Genomic DNA, 6,290 nt, shown 5'->3' on the forward strand with positions numbered 1-6,290 from the left:
GAAGGATTGTAGGCGTTTCCATAGGGTTCTCCCATGTAATTCACCTCTTCTATTGAAGGGTTCTCAGGATCATAAGCTTCTTCCTCAGATGAAGCTTCCTTAGTACTGCTTGGTGCATTTTGCATCCCAGACAGACTTTGAGAAATCATATTGACTTGTTGAGTCAATATTTTATTCTGAGCCAATATGGCATTCAGAGTGTCAATCTCAAGAACTCCTTTCTTCTGACTAGTCCCATTGTTCACAGGATTTCTTTCAGAAGTGTACATGAATTGGTTATTTGCAACCATTTCAATCAGTTCTTGAGCTTCAGTAGGCGTCTTCTTCAGATGAAGAGATCCTCCAGAAGAGCTATCCAAGGACATCTTGGACAGTTCAGAGAGACCATCATAGAAAATACCTATGATGCTCCATTCAGAAAGCATATCAGTGGGACACTTTCTGATCAATTGTTTGTATCTTTCCCAAGCTTCATAGAGGGATTCTCCTTCCTTCTGTCTGAAGGTTTGGACTTCCACTCTAAGCTTACTCAATTTTTGAGGTGGAAAGAACTTTGCCAAGAAGGCATTGACTAGCTTTTCCCAAGAGTCCAGGCTTTCTTTAGGTTGAGAGTCCAACCATGTTCTAGCTCTGTCTCTTACAGCAAAAGGGAATAGCATCAGTCTGTAGACCTCAGGGTCAACCCCATTAGTCTTGACTGTGTCACAGATTTGCAAGAATTCAGCTAAGAACTGATGAGGATCTTCTAATGGAAGTCCATGGAACTTGCAATTCTGTTGCATTAGAGAAACTAATTGAGGCTTAAGCTCAAAGTTGTTTGCTCCAATGGCAGGGATAGAGATGCTTCTCCCATAGAAATCGGGAGTAGGTGCAGTAAAGTCACCCAGCACCTTCCTTGCATTGTTGGCATTGTTGTTGTTTTCGGCTGCCATGTGTTCTTCTTCTTTGAAGAATTCGGTTAGGTGCTCTAAAGAGAGTTGTGCTTTGGCTTCTCTGAGCTTCCTCTTCAAGGTCCTTTCAGGTTCAGGATCAGTTTCAACAAGAATGCCTTTGTCCTTGCTTCTGCTCATAAGAAAGAGAAGAGAACAAGAAAATGTGGAATCCTCTATGTCACAGTATAGAGATTCCTTGAGGTGTCAGAGGAAGAGAAATGGAAGACAGAGGTAGAAAATTCGAACTTATCAAAGAAGATGGAGTTCGAATTTTGCATTAAGGGATAGTGTTAGTCCATAATTAGAAGGATGTGAGAAGAAAGGAAGTAATTTTCGAAAATTTGGTAAAAGATTTTGAAAACATTTTGAAAAACACTAATTGATTCTCAAAAACTAAGAATAGAAAAAGAATCAATTGATTTTTGAAAAAGATTTTGAAATTAGAAATTAAAAAGATTTGATTGAAAACTTATTTTGAAAAAGATGTGATTAAAAAGATATGATTTGAAAACAATTTTAAAAGATATGATTTGAAAACAATTTGAAAAGATATGATTTTAAAAATTAATGACTTGCCTAACAAGAAAAGATATGATTCAAACATAAAACCTTCCTCAACAGAAAAGGCAAAAAATGTTCAATCAAATCATTAATTGTTAGTAAGTATCTTTGAAAAAGGAAAGAAATTGATTTTGAAAACATTTGATTGAAAAGATATGATTTGAAAAAGATTTGATTTTGAAAAACTTTGAAAACTTGAAAAAAATTGATTTTGAAAACAAAATCTTCCCCCTTTGCCATCCTGGCGTTAAACGCCCAGAATGGTGCACATTCTGGCGTTTAACGCCCAAAACTACACCCTTTTGGGCGTTAAACGCCCAGCCAGGCACCCTGGCTGGCGTTTAAACGCCAGTCTGTCTTCTTCACTGGGCATTTTTGAATGCCCAGCTTTTTCTGTGTGATTCCTCTGCAGTATGTTCTGAATCTTCAATTCTCTGTATTATTGACTTGAAAAGGCACAAATAAAAAATATTTTTGGATTTTTAATAATAAGGAATAATTAAAATGCAACTAAAATCAAATAATAATGCATGCAAGACACCAAACTTAGCAGTTTGTATACCATTGACACTAACAAGATGAGAATGCATATAACAAAACACTCAAGTCAATAGAATTCAAAGATCAAAACAAAGAAATCATCAAGAACAACTTGAAGATCAATGAGGACACATGCATGAATGCAATAAGAATAGAAACATGCAATTGATACTAAACTTAAGATGAGACTCTAGACTCAAACAAGACATATTTTTGGATTTTATGATTTTGTAAATTTTTTTGTGCTTTTTCGAAAATTAAGTGTAAAAGAAAATAAAGATATCAAAATTCTTAATGAGAATTCCAGGAATCATGCAATGTTAGTCTAAAGCTTTAGTCTAAAGGAATTAGACATAGCTAGCTAAGCTTCAGCAGGACATTGCATTCAAGAGCTAAATTGATGATGATCAATCAGCTTTGGTGATGATAAGAACATCACCTTGAAACACTAGAATTCATTCTTAAGAACTCTGAAGAAAAATAATACCTAATCTAAGCAACAAGATGAACCGTCAGTTGTCCATACACAAGAACAATCCCCGGCAATAACACCAAAAACTTGATGTTGTTGCCGGATCTTGGCACTGATGTTACCAAAAGCTTGCTCAAAACTTGAACAATCCCCGGCAACGGCGCCAAAAACTTGGTGCGCGAAATTGTGAACTATACTTTTTCACAACTCTCGTAATCCCCGGTAATGGCTCCAAGAACTTGGTGGCTCAATACCATGGCATTACACAACTTCGCACAACTAACCAGCAAGTGCACTGGGTCGTCCAAGTAATAAACCTTACGCGAGTAAGGGTCGATCCCACGGAGATTGTTAGTATTGAAGCAAGCTATGGTCATCTTGTAAATCTTAGTCAGGCAAACTCAAATGGTAATGGTGATAAACGAAAATCAATAAGATAAAGATAGAGATACTTATGTAATTCATTGGTAGGAACTTCAGATAAGCGCATGAAGATGCCTTCCCTTCCATCTCTCTGCTTTCCTACTGTCTTCATCCAATCCTTCTTACTCCTTTCCATGGCAAGCTCGTGTAGGGTTTCACTGTTGTCAGCAGCTACCTCCCATCCTCGCAGTGAAAGCTAATGCACACACTCTGTCACAGTGCTGCCAATCACCGGTGTGGTTCCCTCCCCTACCGGAATAAAATCCAGTGATTCTTTTGCGTCTGTCACTAACGCCCGATAGGTTACAGGTTTGAAGCACGTCACAGTCATTCAGTCATTGAATCCTACTCAGAATACCACAGACAAGGTTTAGACCTTCCGGATTCTCTTGAATGCCGCCATCAGGTCCTGCCTATACCACGAAGATTCCGATTAAAGAATCCAAGAGATATTCACTAGAGCCTCGAATGCTTGTAGAACAAGAATGGTTGTCAGTCACCTTGTTCATGGGTGAGAATGGTGATGGGCGTCAATCATCACCTTCATCAAGTTGAAGAACAAGTGATATCTTGGAACAAGAACAAGCGGAATTGAATGGAAGAACAATAGTAATTGCATTAATACTCGAGGTACAGCAGAGCTCCACACCTTAATCTATGGTGTGTAGAAGCTCCACCGTTGAAAATACATAAGCATAAGGTCTAGGCATGGCCGAATGGCCAGCCTCCCAATGATCTAAGATCTAAAGTGATCAAAAGATATATAGATCCAAAGACCTAAAGATCCAAAGACCTCTAATACAATAGTCAAAGGTCCTACTTATAGAAAACTAGTAACCTAAGGTGTACAGAAATGAGTAAATGACATAAAAATCCACTTCCGGGCCCACTTGGTGTGTGCTTGGGCTGAGCAATGAAGCATTTTTCGTGCAGAGACTCTTCTTGGAGTTAAACGCCAGCTTTAGTGCCAGTTTGGGCGTTTAACTCCCATTTGGGTGCCAGTTCCAGCGTTTAACGCTGGGATTTCCTGAGGTGACTTTGAACGCCGATTTGGGCCATCAAATCTTGGGCAAAGTATGGACTATCATATATTGCTGGAAAGCCCAGGATATCTACTTTCCAAAGCCGTTGAGAGCGCGCCAATTGGGCTTCTGTAGCTCCAGAAAATCCACTTCGAGTGCAGGGAGGTCAGAATCCAACAGCATCTGCAGTCCTTTTTGGTCTCAGAATCAGATTTTTGCTCAGGTCCCTCAATTTCAGCCAGAAAATACCTGAAATCACAGAAAAACACACAAACTCATAGTAAAGTCCAGAAAAGTGAATTTTAACTAAAAACTAATAAAAATATAATAAAAACTAACTAAAAGATACTAAAAACATACTAAAAACAATGCCAAAAAGTGTATAAATTATCCGCTCATCAGTCACCATGCCCAACCCTTGTGAATTTGAAGCTTGTCACAGTCAATCAATCCCTGAATCCTACTCGGAATACCACAGACAAGGTTTAGACTTTCTGGATTCTCAAGAATGCTGCCAATGGATTCTAGCTTATACCACGAAGATTCTGATTAAGGAATCCAAGAGATACTCATTCAATCGAAGGTAGAACGGAGGTGGTTGTCAGGCATGCATTCATAGGTTGAGAATGGTGATGAGTGTCATGGATCATCACCTTCTTCATATTGAAGTGCGAATGAATATCTTAGATAAAAACAAGCGTGTTTGAATAGAAAACAGAAATAATTGCATTAATTCATCAAGACACAGCAGAGCTCCTCACCCCCCCAACAATAAAGTTTAGAGACTCATGCTATCAAAGAGTACAAAGTTCATATTTAAAAATGTCATGAGGTATAGAATAAATCTTTAAAAGTTGTTTAAATACTAAACTAGTAACCTAGGTTTACAAAAAATGAGTAAACTAAGATAGATAGTGCAGAAATCCACTTCTAGGGCCCACTTGGTGTGTGCTGGGGCTGAGACTTGAGCTTTTCATGTGCCTGGGCTGTTTCTAGAGTTAAACGTCAGGTTGTAACCTATTTTGGGCGTTTAACTCCAATTTGCAACCTGTTTCTGGCGTTAAACGCCAGAATAGAACATGGAACTGGCGTTAAACGCCAGTTTACGTCGTTTATCTTCGAGCAAAGTATAGACTATTATATATTGCTGGAAAGCCCTAGATGTCTATTTTCCAACCCAATTTAGAGAGTGCCAATTCGACTCTTGTAGCTCCAAAAAATCCATTCCAAGTGTAGGGAGGTCAGAATCCAACAACATCAGCAGTCCTTTTTTAGCCTGAATCAGATTTTGCTCAGCTCCCTCAATTTCAGCCAGAAAATACCTGAAATCATAGAAAAACACACAAACTCATAGTAAAGTCCAGAAATATGAATTTTTCCTAAAAACTAATAAAAATATACTAAAAACTAACTAAAACATACTAAAAACTACATGAAATTACCCCCAAAAAGCGTATAAAATATCCGCTCATCACATCACCAAACTTAAATTGTTGCTTGTCTCCAAGAAACTAGATAAATAAAATTGGATAAAAAAATCAAGAAGCAATAATATCTGAGAGTATTAAGTAAAGCTCAGATTCTAATTAGATGAGCGGGACTAGTAACTTTTTGCTTCCGAACAGTTTTGGCATCTCACTTTATCCTTTGAAATTTAGAATGATTGGCATCCATAGGAACTCAGAATTCATATAGTACTATTGATTCTCCTAGTTTAGTATGTTGATTCTTGAACACAGCTACTTTATGAGTCTTGGCCGTGGCCCTAAGCACTTTGTTTTCCAATATTATCACCGGATACATAAATGCCATAGACACATAACTGGGTGAACCTTTTCAGATTGTGACTTAGCTTTGCTAAATTCCCCAATTAGAGGTGTCCAGAGTTCTTAAGCACACTCTTTTACTTTGGATCACGACTTTAACCACTCAATCTCAAGCTTTTTACCTGGACCTTCATGACACAAGCACATGGTTAGGGATAGCTTGATTTAGCCGCTTAGGCCAGGATTTTATTCCTTTAGGCCCTCCTTTCCATTGATGCTCAAAGCCTTGGATCCTTTTTGCCCTTGCCTTTTGGTTTAAGGGGCTATTGGCTTTTTCTGCTGCTCCTTTTTTTCACTGCTTTTTCTTGCTTCAAGAATCAGTTTCATGATTTTTCAGATCATCAATAACATTTCTCTTGTTCATCATTCTTTCAAGAGCCAACAATTTTAACATTCATAAAATTTAATATAAAAAATATGCACTGTTCAGGCATTCATTCAGAAGACAAAAAGTATTGCCACCACATATAAATAATTAGAATTTTCCTTATTAAAAACTAGAAAAAATATTGCC

The 6,290-nt window shown here is 37.8% G+C and overlaps 1 non-coding gene across 1 annotated transcript; it reads left to right on the forward strand.

The window, feature by feature from the left end:
• Positions 1-419: 419 nt before the first annotated feature.
• Positions 420-527, forward strand: LOC112793482 (small nucleolar RNA R71). The gene has a single exon (XR_003198170.1). It is a non-coding gene; the product is annotated as a small nucleolar RNA R71 (small nucleolar RNA).
• The last annotated feature ends 5,763 nt before the right edge of the window (positions 528-6,290 follow it).

This window comes from Arachis hypogaea, chromosome 3, assembly GCF_003086295.3.
Source record: "Arachis hypogaea cultivar Tifrunner chromosome 3, arahy.Tifrunner.gnm2.J5K5, whole genome shotgun sequence".
Classification (NCBI taxonomy): domain Eukaryota; kingdom Viridiplantae; phylum Streptophyta; class Magnoliopsida; order Fabales; family Fabaceae; genus Arachis; species Arachis hypogaea.